This window comes from Protopterus annectens, chromosome 2.part2, assembly GCF_019279795.1.
Source record: "Protopterus annectens isolate FY-2018-M chromosome 2.part2, PAN1.0, whole genome shotgun sequence".
NCBI classification, from domain to species: domain Eukaryota; kingdom Metazoa; phylum Chordata; order Ceratodontiformes; family Protopteridae; genus Protopterus; species Protopterus annectens.
In genome coordinates, this window is record NC_056730.1 from 1,116,530,568 (window position 1) to 1,116,549,022 (window position 18,455).

The following is an 18,455-nucleotide window of genomic DNA, read 5'->3' on the forward strand; positions in this document are numbered from 1 at the left end:
GGAATGTCACCTAAACAAGGGACTCTCTGTGACCCGGCCAGAGGCGAGTCAGATTTTAACGACAGATGCCTCGGACATTGCTTGGGGAGCTCATCTAAATGGAAAGTGGATACAAGACAAGTGGCCTGCCAGACTACAGCATCTACATATCAACATGAAGGAGATGTTAGCAGTCCAGTTTGCATTAATGGCTTTCAAGGAGTTACTTCTTCCAGGGCAGGTGTTGATTCTAACAGACAACACAACTGTCATGTGGTACATCAACAAGCAAGGGGAACACATTCTTATCCTCTATGCAGGCAAGCAATGATTTTATGGGAGACTGCGCTAAGCTTGCAACTAACTCTTCAGGCAAGGTTTCTGCCGGGAGCACAGAACTCCTTAGCAGATGTGTTAAGCAGACAAATCATGGATCCCCACGAGTGGAAACTGGATCTTCATGTATTTCAAAAATTGACAGTGTCATGGGGAACTCCAGACATAGATCTGTTCGCTTCTCCACTAAACCACCAGCTGCCACAGTATTGCACAAAGGGGTTTCATCACACAGCTTGGAAAGTGGATGCTCTGTCTTTCAGTTGGAAAAACCTTCATGTGTATGCCTTTCCTCCTCTGCCTCTTCTTCCAAAGGTACTATTAAAGGTCAGACAAGACAGGCCAAGGATGATTTTGATAGCTCCAGATTGGCCTCGCAACACTGGTACCCACTACTACGGAGTCTGGTAAGGAAGCCTCCATGGCCTTTACCTCTGATTCCTCATCTGTTATCTCAGAAGGATGGTCATCTGCTCAATGTCAAGCTTCACTCTCTTCATCTAACAGCCTGGCATATTCTGTGTTGAAACACAGCAGGTCTCAACTTCCTCAACAAGTTTTAAATGTGATTATGGAAGCTAGAAGACCTAGTACAAGGAAAGTGTACGCAGAAAAATGGAAGAGATTTTTATTTTGGAGTACAGCAAAGAATTTGCAGGTTTCTGAGCCAAATTTGAGTGTGGCTCTTCAATACCTTACTGAGTTATTGGACAAAGGTTTGTCCTTCTCTTCCATTAAGATTCATGCTGCAGCAATTTCAGCTCACTATGATTGTGACCCACCATTGTTTTCGCATCCTTTGTTCAAGCAGTTTCTTAGAGGGGCAAAGAATATAAGACCCCCACGTAGAGCTCCTACTCCTGCTTGGGATCTCAATTTTGTGTTGGAAAAACTTACTCTACAACCTTTTGAGCCTGCGGCTACTGCTGAATTGAAATACTTGTCATGGAAGACTGCTTTTCTGTTGGCTATTACTTCTGCAAGAAGGGTGTCTGAGTTGCAGGCCCTTATGGCAGTAGAGCCATTTTTGATTTTCCATAAGGATAGGGTATCATTACGTACTAATCCTTCCTTTATGCCTAAGGTGGTTTCTAGTGTGGCTTTAAACCAAACTATTCATTTGCCTACTTTTTATGCAGACCCCCAAAATAAAGGGGAAAAGATTTTGCACACTTTAGATGTACACAGGCAATTGCGTTATTATTTAAGCAGGACTAAGGATTTTAGGCAGTCTCAGCAGTTGTTTGTTTCTTTTGCTTTGAGTTCACAGGGCAAGCCTGTGTCAAAACAAACTATTTCTAGGTGGATTGGCTTTTGCATTGCATTTTGTTATTCCCATCATGGCAAGGAGATTCCAGCTGGGATTAGGCCTCATTCCACTAGGGCTACTGCCACTTCAACAGCATTTCTAAGGGGTGGCAACTAAGGATATTTTGGAAGCAGCTACTTGGAGTTCAGTGCATACTTTCTCTAAGCATTATCACCTTCCTATCTACTCTAAGTCTAGGGCTGGTTTTGCCACAGCTGTTTTGCAAGGCATGTTGTCAGCTCCTGCTTCTTTATGATTTGCCAGCCTCCCTTACCTCTGCTTTGGGATTCTACCCAATAGTAAGGACTGCAGCAATGGGGAACGAAGAACATAGTACAGTTTTGTACCTACCATAAATGTAGATGTTCGAGGATCCCATTGCTGCAGTCCAATTTACCCTCCCTCCTTCCCCTCTGTGTTTAGGGGTGGTTGTGTAGGTGAGGTTACATGCTTATATTTTTTGTATATATTCTTGTATATATTGTACCTATTTTTGGTGCAGGTATTTTGGGCCTTGTCTTTTTAGGGTCTTCTGACATCTGGGGCAAGAAAAGACTGAGGATATGACGTCGGTCATGCGCATTAGTACCCTGACGTACTGACGTCAGTCTAATGCGCCTTGACCGACGTCAGCCTTATACTCTGGTATTCGGGCCGACTGGATGCGGACTATACCCAATAGTAAGGACTGCAGCAATGGGATCCTCGAACATCTACATTTATGGTAGGTACAAAACTGTACTTTTTGTCCCCCTGCAGCTCTCGGCTCCTTGTAAAATCTACTCGACACACAGTTGTATCTCTGAACTTTGCAGCACAAGAAATCTTGAAAAGGCCAAAATTTATTGGGGGGGGACAAAAGCCCAAAAACCAGGGACACATTTTAAACATTGCTTGTATAATGTTGGAAAGTTGCTAGAATAAAATGCTGTGTTACCACCATACATTTCACTGCCACGTCTTTAACCCAGGGGACCCTGTGCAAAACAGTCAGAGAAACATACCACTATGCCAAATCAGCTGTTTTGTGAAAGAGAGGAAGACGAACTTAAATGGCTACCATTTAGTGAATTCACTTCTCACCATAGCTGTCAACCTCTTGGCACAAAACACCTCAACAAAGCCAATAATGGGGGGAATACAGCCCCCAAACATATTCAGTGAATTCAGTTCTCACTATAGCTCTCAACCTCTTAGCAAAAAACATGTGGACAAAGGCAGTAATGGGGGGGAATACAGCCCCCAAACATTCAATGAATTCAGTTCTCACCATAGATAACTCTCAACCTTAGCACAAAATACCTGGACGAAGCCAATAATGGGGGAATGCAGTCCCAAAAATAGGGACACATTTCAAATATCCATGTTATAAACTTAGACAACTGCTAGAACAGTTTTGTGTTACCATGTACTTTCTGAAGAATATGAAGTCTGAAATTCAAATGCCTGTTATTTTTAAACATTTAACCAGGAAACTAGTCTGACTTGGAACAAAAGAGAATTTTCAGCAGAGCAGGGAGTAATGCCAGACACATCTTTGTAAGATGGGATGACATGCAGACACCACACAGAAGGCACCCCAGCCAAGAATCAAACCAGAGAACCTGTAGCTGTTAGGCAGCAATGCTACCAGTGCACTGCTGCACTACAGACTTTGTAAGGAAAAGTGTAGATACAGAAACCACAGATTTTATTAGGAACAGAACAAATATGAGGCAAAAATCTGCAATTTTTTTTAGAAATGGTGGTGGATAGGGAATTCAGGTCCTTGCCACCTGCATCCAAGGTACAGGGTTCAAGCCTGAGTATCTCTACCCACCACCATTTGTTCCCTCTAGCCACCAGTATATAGTAACTGGGGCATCTTACACACACACACAAACACAATACACACACACACACACACACACACACACACACACACACACACACACACACACACACACACACACACACACACACCCTTCACTTACCTGCTGTAAATAAATGTCCTACCCATTTCACGAACGAACAATCCAGCCAGCAACCAAACACCTACCCATTCCATGAACGAAGCAAGCCCATAATCCAGCCAGCGACCAAACACCTACCTGAAGCAGTAATCCACCAAGCCCGCGCAATGAAAGTCCTGCGAGAGCAGCTCACCCCTCAGTCCTCATTGGTTCTGCCTGCAGCCGAAGCAGTCTGGAGCTCCTCTTCTGTGCGGTCGTCACTGCACAGATTCCTGGGTATCTCACAGCAGTGATTGCTGGGTACCTCTTTGTCTCTATCCGGACTGCTGATAAAGGCAGTCTGAGTTCTTCTAATGTGTCTACGCATGCGCAGAGGAGTCAGGACTCCTGATTTTTTTTTTCTGTTTTTGTTTTTTAGTTTTACAGATTTTTCTTTTGTTTTTTCTAGGTGGGAGGGCTGAAGTCCGGCAGTCTGATAGCATGAGCCGCCCCTGTTCAGGTGCCTTCTCCCAGTTGTCTGTTACAAGATTTGGAGTTCATCATATATGTCCTCCACAGTCTGGGGCTCATTTTCAACTTTCAAAAGTTTGTCATGACTCCCTCTCAAGGTCATGTGTATCTGAGTTGCAAGCATCAGACAATGCAAATGTTGGCCTCTATTCCACTTCCAAAAGTTCTGTCCTTGACCGCTTTCTTTCAATCTCTTCTACCTGTCTGCTGTTCCAGCCACAGAATTTCTTAAAGCCCTGGGATTCATGGCCTCTTCTATTCCAAAGCTTCCTCTTGCCAGATTGCACATGTGGAAGCTTCAGTGGTACCTCATGTATGTTTGGCTTCAGCATTGCTATGCCTGGATTTCAGAGTGCCGCTCGTTCCTTGTCTGCAGTGGAAATTTGAGAGGTAGATTCAGCAAATTGCCCTTAACCCAGGCATGCCCTTTCAGCCTTTGGTTACTTCTCAAGAACTGTTCACCAACACTTCAGACATTCGATTGGGGCTTCCTATGGTCACCTGAAAAGTAAAGTCAGTGCCCCCCATCAGAAGTCAGATCATATCAGCATCAAAGAGTTGAGATCTCTGATTCTGTCCTTTCAGGCTTTTCACCCCCATGCTGTCTGCAGGTCCTCTGAAGGTTTACATGGACAACACCACAGTAATGTGGTATGTTAACAAGTAGGGGGTCACAAAGTTTTACCTTTTCTGCAGGCTAGCTCTTCAGGCATGGAATCTGGCTGTCAGTCATCAGATAACTCTTCAGGCAGAGTATATTCCTTCAGAGCGCAACAAAGTGGCAGACTGTTTGACCAGGTCCAAAACACAGATTCATGAATGGATAATTCATAGAGACATGTTTCTGGACATTGTCCATCAATGGGGTATTCCTCAGGTAGATCTTTTTGCCTCCCCCTCTGAACAGACCTCTTTACTATTCCAGACTGCCATGCCATCTGACGTGGAAGACCGACACCCTTTCTTTTCCTTGGAAGGGAATGTTTCTCTATCCCATCCCTCCCCTTCCCCCACTTCCAAGAGGCCAGCAGAAGATTCAGATGGACTCCCCGAAAATCTTGCTAGTGGCTTCCTTTTGGTCAAGACAGCACTGGTTCCCCCTGTTAATGCATCTGGCCAGGGGCAATCACCACACATTCCCTCACCCATTGTACCTCCTCACACAGGGCAAGGGATCACTCATCCTTCCTCACTTGTTCACTGTTCAGTTAATGCTGTGTGTGTTAGGGTTTTGATCCCTCTTATGCACCTATTTTCTGAGGACATGCTCAGGGTTTTAATGGAAGCAAGAAAAACTGTAACCAGAAAGTCTTATTTGTCCAAATGGAAGAGATTTTCTGCCTGGTGCCATGTTCATTACCAGGATGCTTTTGTCTGAGATTGGTACAGCTGTACCTGCTTTTAATAAAGTTTAGTGAACCAATATCTTACCTTGCCGATGATGCCAACAGAATGATCTTTTAGAAAACATTTAACATAGTGTTGAATTAATTTAATGCTCCATATCAAATAGTGTTCATAGTTCATTTAATGATCCATATCAACCTTTGAGCCATATCCAAAAACCGTCTCAGAACATTATCATTCCCTGGCACCGTTGACAATAAATGTATCGAAGTTGCATGCTTTACAAATCAGGGTTGCCACAAGCTGCATATTCAATAAAAAACACAAGAGACCTCAGCTGGATTAAATGGCCGCAGCCATGTGTTTATTGCCATTTACTCAGATAGAAGCCAATTATTATGAGATGTGCACAAGGCAGGAATGTCAGGGAGGCCATTTTATTTCTTTCATAGCATTCCCCTAAACCTACAGGACAACAAACAGCACATCGATATCCGGTCCTTCTGATTCAACATACCCACATCATAACAGCTTTTTCATTTCACAATTCATCACAATTCCTCTAGGCTGCCTTACAATCTGCCAAGGAGCCATTGGCCTGTCTGGCCTGTGGAAGGTCCAGCTGAAGAATCCTGTGACCCCCCCCCCCACTTACCTTGGCCTCCCTTACCTTTCCTGTCTTCCGCTTACATGACTGCGACAATCTAGCCTAACCGGTCTATCTTACCCGGAGGAGAAGGCGAAAACATGAAAAAACCCAGTGGGCAAAAACTGGAAATTCCTTCAAGACCCCTAGTGCGATCACCTTTCTAGGTCACCGGGTTCCCTAAGTACCTTACCTGGTCCTAAACTAACTGACAAGTACACCCCTGCTTTTACGAGGGGGTGGGTAGGGTGGGACAAGCTGCCAAGATAGAGGTTGAAAAGACTGACTTGCTTTGTTCCCAGCTTCTTCAACCCTTCCCCTTGGACAGCCCAGCCCACCTCAGCCCTCCTACCTATCCTGACCCTACCTGTTCTCCACCACCCCCTCCCCCCACTGAAACCTGAGTCCGAGCTGACTTGCCTCAGACAAATGACGGCTTACTGCGATTGGATTGCCAGCCGTTGTTGTCTGAGATTGGTACAGCTCTACCTGCTTTTAATAAAGTTTAGTGAACTAATATCTTACCTTGCCATTGATGCCAACAGAATGATCTTTTAGAAAACATTTAACATAGTGTTCAGTTCATTTAATGCTCCATATCAAATAGTGTTCATAGTTCATTTAATGATCCATATCAGCCTTTGAGCCATATCCAAAAACCGGCTCAGAACTTTATCATTCCCTGGCACCATTGACAATAAATGTATCGAAGTTGCATGCTTTACAAATCAGGGTTGCCACAAGCTGCATATTCAATAAAAAACACAGAGACCTCAGATGGATTAAATGGCCACAACCATGTGTTTATTGCCATTTACTCAGAAGCCAATTATTATGAGATATGTGCAAGGCAGGAATGTCAGGAAGGCCATTTTATTTCTTTAATAGCATTCCCCTAAACCTACAGGACAACAGACAGCACATCGATATCCGGCCCTTCTGATTCAACATACCTACATCATAACAGCTTTTTCATTTCACAATTCATCACAATTCCTCTGGGCCGCCTTACAGTCTGCCAATGTGACCTCCCCCCCACTTACCTTGGCCTCCCTTACCTTTCCTGTCTTCCACCACAGAAGGGAGGAATATTCCTCCCTTCCGCCAGCACATCTCAACCTATCCTAAGTGAATGCCCTTCAAAGCTAAACTAGCTTGCAATTCCTTATAAAAAATCCACAAACCTTCTTCAGATAAATGAACCCCATCCTCATCATACCTGTCTGGCCACCAGACCTGAATGCCAGGGTGAGGAATGTACAACCCGTTAATGTCCCTTAACACCTTATCCATAGAATTATTAATTCTCCTTCTCATTCTGTCCACAGCTTTAATGGACCTAGCCCCCCTCCATTTCTTTCACTGTACCACTTCTGACTAGCAGATAATAGCTTGTGGCCAGCATTCATGCATGCAATATACCTCTTGTACCATCAAACCAATTAGCTTTTTTATTGGATGTTGACAAATATCATTACCCCCTAGGTGCAATAAAATGGCAGTAGGAGATTTATCGCTTCTTGCAGCTTGCTGTAGTACTGCCCTGACATGGTGCCACCGCATTCCTGATACACCAAACCAAATTGCTTTGCAAGAAGCTTGTTTTCCTCCTTGGAAGGAGAAGCCCCACCTGCCCTGGACAAAGTGATGGAGTCTCCGAATGAAAGAATGACCCACTATCCCGATGTATGTCTGATCCAAAGATGTGAGAGCTGAAATATAAAGATCAAGAGTTAAAGCCATTTACACCTTACATAGCCTTTATAAGCATTGGACTTCCACCTGCCCATCTTCATAATGTCGATCTGTGAAGCTTCCATTGCATGTGCAAATGAGGCTGCACCTATTCGAAAGGAATGTAATGTATATTTATCTGAGTCTAGGCCACTCAACTTGATTGCTTCCTTTAAAACTGCTCTCACCTGATACTGTGTCAGAGGTTCACCTTGCTGATGACAAAAGAATGGACCATCTGACCTACCCCTATAGTTGCGGTACTCAAGTAGCACTTTAGTCAAGTCCCATACCAAATCCTTCGGGGTAACCACTCTTACCCACTGACCTTTGCCTTCTTGATCCGTTTTGGATTTAGCCACATAAACCCAAGTGTCCTCCCCCAGCAAATGTACATGTGCCACTGTTAAAACTGTCTGTTGACCTTTCTTGTTGTTTGGTTGAATAATTTCAGACTATCTAAATGCCCTACAAAAAGCCAGCAGAAAGGCAGCCCTAAATAATGCTGCCTCATAAGAAGAAAAACAAACATTTGAAACTGCAAGCCACAGCTTACATAACATTGCTGGACCTATGGGGTACCTCTATCAGGCCTCTTGGGTGTTTGTTTCCCCAGCCCTTAAACATTGTTCGTACCTGAAATGTGTTAGCTAAATCCTTCAGACTCAAGGCCTGATGAAACCAATTCAGAGCTGACAATGTGCTTCTTGCCCTTCCAAACGTCCAACCTCTTTCTTTCATTACCAAAATGTAAGCCCTGACTTGGTAAGGTGGAATTGGCCATACTTGTTCCCAGCCTCTGGATAATCTGGTCTGCATGAATTGCTGTATGCATTTATTGTACCTTACCCTTGTCTTTCCACTGAGGGCATTACACATTAGCCACCATTCTCGTCTGCCCATAAAACCCATAAATGATCCGGCACTCGAACCGAAAAAGGATTCGCATTTGGAGCCAACAACCGGAAATGAGACCACTGCAAACGAGAAAGGGAATCTGCCAATGAGTTATCGATGCCTGGAATGCGTTGTGCCTTCACTGTGACATTTAATGTTAAACACTTAAAAGTAAAATATCTCATCATCCTGCCTACCACTCCCGCCCCCCCCAGCTGATTATTGACTATGTGTACTACGCTATTGTTGTCAGAGCAAAGCCAACCTACTCTGTTTTTCATTTGCACACCCCATATTTCCAATGAAACCACTACTGGAAAAAATTCCATTTCAGCAATTGAAATGCTTAACTTATTTTTCACATGAGTCGGCCATAACACGCTGAACCAAAGTACAATACAGTACAGTATCAGCAATGCATCTATATACTGTGGGAGTAGAACCCACAGTTTCCGAGCAAAGCCAACCCACTCTATCTTTCATTTGCACACCCCATATTTCCAATGCAACCACTACTGGGAATAATTCCATCTCTGCAACTGAAATGTTTAAACCTACTTTTCACTTGAGTCGGCCATGCCGCACTGAACCACTGATCTTGAAAATAACCCCAAAAGCCAATTCCCCTTGTTGCATCTGTAAACACTGAAGCGGTAGTTGGTTGTTTCTCTCCTGCCAAATTGCTGTCCCATTGTAATCAAATAAGAAACGCAGCCACCCTAAATCCTCCTTCATGCCCTGTGAGGCCCTAATCCGGTGGTGTGGCCTTGTGCACCCAGACCCTTTAGCAGCCAAACACCTCATAAGTGAATACCCCACAGGGGTCACTTTGCATGCAAAGTTCATCAGCCCCACTAATTATTGGTCCTGTATACCCCTAAAAGGGGATGTGGCATGCAAAAGTTTATTCTGGGGGGGGCTGAGAGATGAAACATGTCTTGGCCGTGCAGTTTGTCTTCCGGATGCCGTGCTCTGATGCCTAAATTTACATTGTAGTTGATTCCAGTAATGGCTAGGTGAGTTAACTTACCTAAATTAAGTATACATACATATACACATATGTATGTACATACGCACATACATACTTATAAACACAAAGCTATACAATATATGCATACATATATAAATACATGTATAGAAATATCCATATATATATATATATATATATATATATATATATATATATGTACACATATTAGGCATCCATATATACTATACACACCCACACCATATTCATACCTATATCTCTACATATATATTGCAATGCCAACATCCTAGCAGATAGGTTCAGTGCTAACTTTAACCCCCTCTCACCCCCCAGAGGGCCCATCTCTATACCGGAAGAATGCAAAGTTCCTATAATCACGGCTGCACAGGTAAAAGAAAACACACTCTCCAAAGCCAAGAACACAGTATCCATGGGACCTGACAATATCCCAGGCTGCGTTCTACATGAACTACAGAATGAACTGGCACCCTACCTAAGTACCATGTTCAATCATTGCCTCACCTCAGGCTTTGTACCCACTGAATGGCGCACCACAACGGTTATCCCACTCCACAAAGGGGGAGCCACGGCAGACCCTGGGAACTACCGCCCCATTAGCCTGACGAGCCTGGTCTGCAAGGCCATGGAACGTATCATTGTGGAACTCATAAACAAAGACATTGGTAATCTCCAAACTCTGGACCCTACCCAGTTTGGATTTGTAAAAGGCAGATCATGTCTCCTAAACCTGATTGACTTCTTTGAAGCAATCACCAAAGCCATAGATGAGGGTAAAATGGTTCACACATCTTATCTAGATCTCGCCAAGGCTTTTGACACCATCCCCCACTCTGGAATTATAGATAAGCTCACTAAACTAGGACAGAACCCACACTGTGAAAGTAGCGGATTCCAAATCCGACATCAGACCAGTGACAAGTGGAGTACCACAGGTTCATAGGTTGGTGCTAGACTATCAGCCCTAGGGCCTATACAAGCCTAGCCAGAACAATTCCCTAGCTATTTTTTCCCACACTATTTACTTCCCTGGACCCCTGTCTAGCAGGGCAACTGATGTGATCCCCGGGGTGAATTTCCTTTCTCCCATCCAACCATCAAGGTTCCTTTAGAAGAGGGCCAAAGAGGCACTCTGCTTGACATGTATGTGCAATCTATTCCAGAGTCTGGGGAGTCTCTGGGTCAGGAAACTATCCCTCCAGAATGTTTTGTTTATTGTGATGACAAGGTTTAGATCCCTGGAGCATGTGGCTCTGAGGGATTGCGATTTCTTTAAGTGTAGCATGTCCAACAGCTCTGGGTTTGACATAGCCTTGTATGTTAAGCAGAGATCGCCTCTAAGTGGACGATATGCGATAGCTGGAGTTTTTTAAGGCGGTCAGCGTAGGGCATCTGCTTTAGGCCTGTGATTCTTTTAGTGAGGTATTTCTGCAGCCTTTCCAGTTGTTGCAGATGTCTTGAGAGGTACATACCAAACGGGGCGTTGTATTCTATAATGGGTCTAATGAGGGATGAGTACAGTGGGACAATGACCTCCTTTTTTCTGGATGAAAAGCCCTTAGTGATGAGGTGTGCCACATAGAAGGATTTCCTGACTGTTGTGGCGATGTGGTTATCGAAGTTGAGACCACTGTCCACCTGTGTCCCTAAGTCTCTTATCACACTTTCGGTGTTTAGTGTACTGCCACCTATATGGTAATTCACAGATGCATGTTTTTTCCCAGAGGAGATAACTATACATTTCTTGGCATTGAGCTTGAGCCCATGGCTCTGGCACCAAGCATCTGTTTCTGTAAGGCCCTTTTGTAGATTATCCACATCATTTGGAGATTCAATAATGGCTCCCAGTTTGCAGTCATCTGCGAACTTTGTTATCCAGAGTCCCTTAGTGTTGGCCTGTACTTCAGAGAAGTAGATGCCAAACAAGAGCGGTCCCAGGACTGAACCCTGAGGTACTCCACTTGTCACTTGTCTGGAGCTGGATTTGGAGTCGGCTACTTTTACAGTGTGGGTTCTATCAGTAAGCCAGTTAGCAACCCATTGGGTGACGTAGGGATTAATGCCCAGCTTAGTAAGTTTATCTATGATTCCAGAGTGGGGGATGGTGTCAAAGGCCTTGGCACGGTCTAGATAGGCTGTGTGGACCACCTTACCCTTTTCCATGGCTCTGGAGTCTGATTCGAAGAAATCAATCAGGTTCAGGAGACAAGATCGGCCCTTCACAAACCCAAACTGTGTGGGGTCCAGTGTTTGAAGGTTGCCAATGTTTTTGTTTATAAGTTCCATGATAATACGCTCCATGGCCTTGCAGATAAGGCTTGTCAGACTGATGGGACGGTAGTTTCTGGGATCCAAGGTGGATCCCCCCTTGTGGAGTGGGATAGCTGTAGCTCTGCACCACTCAGTGGGCACGAAACCTGAGGTGAGGCTATGATTAAACATGACACTTAGGTGAGGTGCCAGTTCATATTGTAGTTCATGTAGTACACAGCCCGGGATGTCATCTGGTCCCATGGATGCTGTATTCTTAGCTTTGGAGAGTGCGTATTTTACCTGTGTGGCCGTTATTACCGGAATTTGGCAATCTTCCGGTATTGAGATGGGCCATTTAGGGGGTGAGAGGGGGGGTGAAGTTGGCACTGAATCGATCTGCCAGGATATTGGCAATATCCTTGGGATCAGTATAATTAATGCCATTCTGTTTTAGCTCAGAGCAGATCTGAGCATTGCCATTTAGATTCTTGACATAGTTATAGAATGCCTTGTGGTTGTCTTTGGAATCTTTGGCAATTTTATTTTCGTAACTAGCTGTGGAGGATTTTATGAGGGATCTCAGTTTCTTACTGAGGCTGGTAAGGAAGTTTTTTGTATCCTGGGATTTTCCTCTTTTCAGTCCTGGGTCCCCTCCTGTTTGGTATCTACTTCTCTGAAGTGCAGGCCAACACAGAAGGTCTTTGGCTAACAAAGTTTGCAGATGACTGCAAACTAGGAGCCATAATCGAAACTCCTAACGATGTGGACAAACTACAAAAGGGCCTCAGTGAGACAGATACCTGGTGTCAAAGCCATGGCCTGAAGCTCAATGCCAAAAAGTGTATTGTCATCCCCTTTGGTTAAAAACTCTGTATCTATGAACTACCACAAAGCTGGTAGTCTACTTAATGCCGAAAATGTGATGAGACCTTGGGACACAGGTGGACAGTAGTCTCTCCTTTGATAATCACATCGCCACAGTGGTCAGGAAATCCTTCTACGTGGCTCATCTCATCACAAAAGGATTCTTATCCAGAAAAAAAGAGGTCATTGTTCCCCTCTACTCATCACTCATTAGACCCATTATAGAGTACAACTCCCCTTTTGGTATGTACCTCACAAGACATCTACAACAACTGGAAAGACCACAGAAATACCTCACAAAGAGGATTACTGGCCTCAAACAGATGCCCTATGCAGACCGTCTCAAAAAACTACAGCTTTACTCCATCGCATATCGCCTACTCAGGGGCGATCTCTGCCTAACATACAAAGCTATGTCAAACCCAGAGCTTTTGGACATGCTCCACTTAAAGAAATCCCAATCCCTCCGAGCTACACGCTCTAGGGACCTAAACCTTGTCACCACAATAAACAGAACATGCTGGAGGGATAGATTCCTGTCCCAGAGACTTCCCATACTCTGGAACAGACTACCTATCTATGTCAAACAGAGCTCCTCATTAGCACTCTTCAAGAAAAATCTTGATGATTGGATGGGAAATGGGAAATTCACCCCGGGGATCACTTCTGTGGCTCTGCTCGTCAGGGGCACAGGAAAATAAATTTCTTGGGTGGCGAAAGCCAGGGTACATTTTTTGGCTAGGCTTGTATGGGCCTTAGGGCCGATAGCCTAGTACCTACCTATGAACCTAAATGTATAATACATATAAACATATGCATACATATACCTATATATATATATATATATATATATATATATATATATATATATATATATATATGTACATACACACCTCCGTACTTAAACACACTCATACATATATATCTGTACACATGCATAAATACACACACACATATATATATATATATATATATATATATATATATAGATATAGATATATATATATATATATATATACACATATATATACACACACACACACACACATACTTATATACTCACATCCATACACCTACGTAAATAACACACACACACACACACACACACACACACACACACACACACACACACACACACACACACACACACACATATATATATATATATATATATATATATATATATATACACACACACATATATACATGTATGTGCGTACACACGCACCTTTTTTTTTTTGCACGTGCACTTTTATATAATTGTTCCTTGTAAATATCAGATGCAGCATTTGGGTTTGCTTGACTACATATCTGCTACCATACACCTGAAATGTCATTTATTTGTTTTAACCACTTTGTTTTCTTGCCAACATTTATACATCTGGTTGCTAAGGAAAAGGTGAGGGAAGGTCATCAGAGTGTATATAGCCCTCACCCAACTTCCTGAATATCTCGAAATAGATATCTGCAGAATAATGCAAAATGATTCAAAGATGCTGACAGTCTATTTTAACACGCTGTCACTGAGTAGCAATTTACTACACAAGCTAAACCATATGTCCTGCATGATGACACTGCATAATAACACCATGTAAACTACCACAGCCAACACCCAAAGTGAATTCTCACTTTTTTTTTTTTTTTTTTTAATACTCAGAACATGCACACCGACACAGCATCTATGGTCCTCTAACAACTTTCTAAATGAATTTCATTAATGCTTACAATTTTATGAGGTTTTGCCCAAAATTCTTAAACCAAGGAGTAGAGAGGAATGCTGCAACCTCTACCTAATGACAGAGGACCTTCTGGCTCTCACCATAGATGAATTATTATTATTATTATTATTATTATTATTATTATTATTATTACTATTATTATTATTATTACTATTATTAGTATTATCATCATCATCGTCATTGGTGTTAATATTATTTTGGAGTATTTTATTATTAAACAGATTGGAGTGTTATTAATATTTTATTAACTTTATTTTATTTATTTATTTTAATTTTATTTTTATTATTATTAACATCTTCACATGCCTCCAGATTTCTAAGTAATTCTGGGGTACTCAAAATTATCATTTACCTCTTTCTACTGGGCTAAGCTTTTTTGTTGGTATCGCTGAATTCTTGCCACCCAACTGATGTGGATATCTAAAGGCAAGACTGTGCATTTGCACATCTATCAACTTAGAAAAATATGTGAGCTAACAAAGTGACTGTAAGGAAGTTTTGCAACTCAAAGGCCTTTACAGTGCCCCAAAATTACAAAGGTTTTACTAAGGCTTTAAAGCATTCCTCCCAAGAAGTGTAAGTGGAATGCCATAAAACTTCCCCCTCTTTCCTTTGTAAGTGCATAGCGTTGTCTGATGTGTTCAAAACCTAATTACACTGCAGGAAGTGGGGGATGAGAAAAAAACTTATGCTTGCAGCAAATACAAGCTAGTTTTTCTTCTCTTGCAAACATTACAGCCATGGGTTAAGATCTTAGCTTGAATTAGCAGCTAAAATGAAAATTTTTGCCCATTTACAAATAATCCTGCTTTCTCAAACAGGAAAATGCTTTAACTATGTTTTCTGTTCCACCAAGCCACTTTGCAGTGATAACTAAAAACCCAACTAAATATTACCAACAATTTAAAGCTTTGACCTCATATGAAATATTTCAGCCTTTCCTGAAGAAATTCTGTGCACTGACCCATTACCTCCCTTCACCTTTCTGCCCTTCTTTTTCTACTTCCTTAAAGAAAGTAACACCACTAAAATTGAAATGGTTACAATATTCTGCTACTTAGCCACAGAATCCCAGCCAACCAACTGCTCTTTATTTTGCCAAGGTTTAGTAATGTGTTAGTTAGCAGGTAAAATAACTGTCTTTCAGCTTTTCCCGGTTAGGGGCCGCCACAGCGGAACTCCAGTCCGCTAATGATTGGCAGTAGATTTTTACGTGCTGGCTTGCCGGACCAAACGCACAACCTTCAGCGAAGGAACGCCCATTCACGCATGTCGACACACAGAAAACGCTCTAACTGAGAATCGAACGTGCACCGTGTTAACTGTGAGGCGACAACGCTACCGCAGCACCACCAAACAACAAATAAATCTACAGGGTTATCAAATGTAAGCTTTGGCTTTGCGGTCCTGAACAAAAGAGTTTTCACTTTTTGCCAAACCTTTCTATTCACAATTAACCAATGTACTCATTTACAACCTGCAAATGGCTGTAAATTCCATAAGACCTAGATTAACTTTAATGACCCACTCAGCTGAATTATGTAGTATTATTATTTTTATTATTAATTTCATTTTATTTGCTAAGAAATAAACCAGGCATGATTTATTTGCATTAAGCAGAAGTTAGTGAACCAAACATGATTTATGTTGTATTAAGCATACAAGCTGGCCCCAACTCCCTAGCCTTGCCACGTGATTCTTCACTGACCCCAGCCATCTAATTAATTGCAGGCCACCACTATTGTTTGCTAGATTGCTAAGAAAAACAATTTCAGCTATTGCTAAAACCTTTTGCATTTCATCCCTAAACCCCAGGCCACACTTAGGCATGTGTGCCTTTGTTTCATGCCTTAAGTGAGCCTTAATCCCATAGTAAACCCTACTTGAAGTATTAATTTAAACCTATTCTGTCATTTAAATTTAGTCTGATATCTTCAAGTACATATTTTATTTTACCCTCTAGCCTGTTTGTAACCTAATCTCCAGGCATTTCAAAAATCTAACTGATTTGAGTTACAAAATTACACAAACTAAAGCCATTACATCAAATAGTAACTTAAACAATCTGCCTACGTGTTTTTAACCAGTGTCTTTACACATTAGCAATAACATAATTAGCCTTTTCTCTGATACAAAATCATTGTCCCATGTAAATAAAATAGTTTAAGGCAAACTGCCCTTGAGTACCCTCAACTATTTCTGATCCTCTCCAAATGCTCTGCTTGTGGCTACTTTCCAGCCTCAGCTCCCCAGGCCCTGCCATGTGGCTACCTATAAGCCTCAGTTCACAGGCCTGGCCCCAAGTGGCTAACTGCAGGCTTCAGTTTCCAGACCTTGCCATGTGGCTAACTGCAGGCCTCAGTTCCCAGGCTCTGCCATGTGGCTAATTGCATGCCTCAGATCCTAGGCCCTGCCATGTGGCTAACTGCAGGCCTCAGCTGCTAGTAACTAAGCCTCAACCATATCACCCCCCCATGTATAATTTTTATTTTTTTAAACTTGTACAACACTTCCTGTGTCTCATGTATAACCCCAGGCCTTCCAAGGGGCATGTGCCGTATTTTTTTCCGTTTTTTAACTATGCTTTACTTCAGTCAGTGCAAATCCTTGGTTAAGTACTTACAAAACCATTATGGTGTTCTAATTTTCACTTGATACCTTACAAGTACAACCTTAATTCCTACCCTTGATTGTAGCATCGAAATACAGGCCTGCAAAACTAAATACAGTTATAACACACCAAATCAATGCAACATTACCCCCACTTATCTGCTGAAAAACTGCTTGCTTGCCTTTAAGCATAATACCCTAAGCCTCCTACACTATTAAGTAAACATAGTACAGATCATACAGATAAATGCCACTAAATCTATTCATTTATTATTTATTATTTATTGACATTTGTTAACCGGGTTGGTCCATCTGTGCCCGGAGCCCATTTTCAGTGGAGACCCTAGGAGAAAGCTCCAATTACATACAATAAAGTATACATGATAGTTTAACAAGCCAAAAAGTACAGTAACCAATTTCAAAAAACAAAATGATTCATGTGAGAAAAAAAACATTATATGTTCTCATTAAAATTCAGGCATTTCAAAAGCAAAAATATAAATATATTTTACTGGAGTGTATACAACAGAGTGTAGTGAGGTTATATAGGGTCATGGCAAGTACAACTTTTTGTCCTCATAAAGTGTGGTTTGAGTTCTTTCTTAAATTGTAAAGGGTGTGTTATGGAGCGTAAATGGGATGGAAGGTTATTCCATGCCTGGGATAGTGAGGATTTATAAAGTAATCTACCAATAGATTTTTTTGGTTGGTATATGTTGAGGAGTTGTTGGTTAGCGGTACAAAGTATGCGAGTTGGTATATAGGTGGACACTAAGGAGGACAGGGCTGGGCAGGTTAATGGTTTATACAGTATGGAGTGGATTATTTGGAACTGAGATAGAAGAAGTTGTGGGAGTTCTAGCCATTGTAAGGAGTTCAGAGAGAGGCAGTGGTGAGAGTTGTGGGGGGAGTTTGTGATGAACCTTGCTATTTTGTGGTATGTTTGTTGGAGTTTGGCCAGGGTAGTTGTTTGAATATTAGTTAGAATAGGGGTGGCATAGAGAAGGGAGGGAAGAAGAAGAGCCTGTGATAGGGACAGTCTGGCATCGTAAGTCAGGGATCTACGGTGTCAGTAGAGCATACCTAGCTTTTGGTGAGTTTTCTTTATACTTTGTAGAATGTGTAGGTTAAATTTAAGTTCATCGTCAGTGATGGCTCCTAGACGTTTTGTGTGGGAGTCGAGTTGTATTTTGGTGTTATTGGAGGATGAGATAATATAGATTTTAGGTGAGAGAGTGTCCGGGGGAAGAATAACAGAAGTTTGGTTTTCTTA

General features: G+C 42.2%; 1 protein-coding gene across 1 annotated transcript in view; it reads left to right on the forward strand.

Annotated features, from left to right (window-relative positions):
• FXN (frataxin) overlaps positions 1-18,455 on the forward strand; it is a 519,216-nt gene that overhangs the window by 414,182 nt on the left and 86,579 nt on the right. The window lies entirely within an intron of this gene.